This window comes from Ursus maritimus, unplaced genomic scaffold (assembly GCF_017311325.1).
Source record: "Ursus maritimus isolate PB19 unplaced genomic scaffold, ASM1731132v1 scaffold_20, whole genome shotgun sequence".
Taxonomy (NCBI): domain Eukaryota; kingdom Metazoa; phylum Chordata; class Mammalia; order Carnivora; family Ursidae; genus Ursus; species Ursus maritimus.
Genome location: NW_024424453.1, coordinates 19,494,345 through 19,494,734, shown reverse-complemented (window position 1 = coordinate 19,494,734; position 390 = coordinate 19,494,345). Strand labels below are relative to the sequence as shown.

Here is a 390-nt window from a genome sequence, read left to right as displayed (position 1 = left end):
GCCAAGAACTTCACATGCATTACTTTATTTAATTCTTACAACAACCTTGTAAGTTACAATAATTATCTCCATTTTATAGATGACAAAACTGCTTTAGATGATTAAGAAGCTTATGCAAGATCACAGAGCTGTAAGTGACGGGACCAAATTGAGTAATAGTTCTTATTCCAGAGACCGCATTCTTGGTCACCAAAAGACCTTCTTCCCTATACAACAAATAACATGTCATCCCTCGTGAGAGGGAAATCATTCCCTTAAAATGAAAACATAACCAGTTTCGCACTGGGGGAATCCACCTGAACAGAGCAGCTCCAGCCCCGTCGCCTCCGAGGCACTCTCATGCTGGGACCACTGCCAGTACGTGCAGCTCTGGGGTGGGGGGGGGGGGGG

The 390-nt window shown here is 45.1% G+C and overlaps 1 long non-coding RNA gene across 2 annotated transcripts in view; it reads left to right on the top strand.

Annotated features, from left to right (window-relative positions):
• Positions 1-267: 267 nt before the first annotated feature.
• Positions 268-390, top strand: part of LOC121104270 — a 255,092-nt gene continuing 254,969 nt past the window's right edge. For both annotated transcript variants that reach the window (XR_005836554.1, XR_005836553.1), the window contains exon 1: positions 268-357. This is a non-coding gene — a long non-coding RNA (uncharacterized LOC121104270). The remainder of the gene's footprint in view (positions 358-390) is intronic.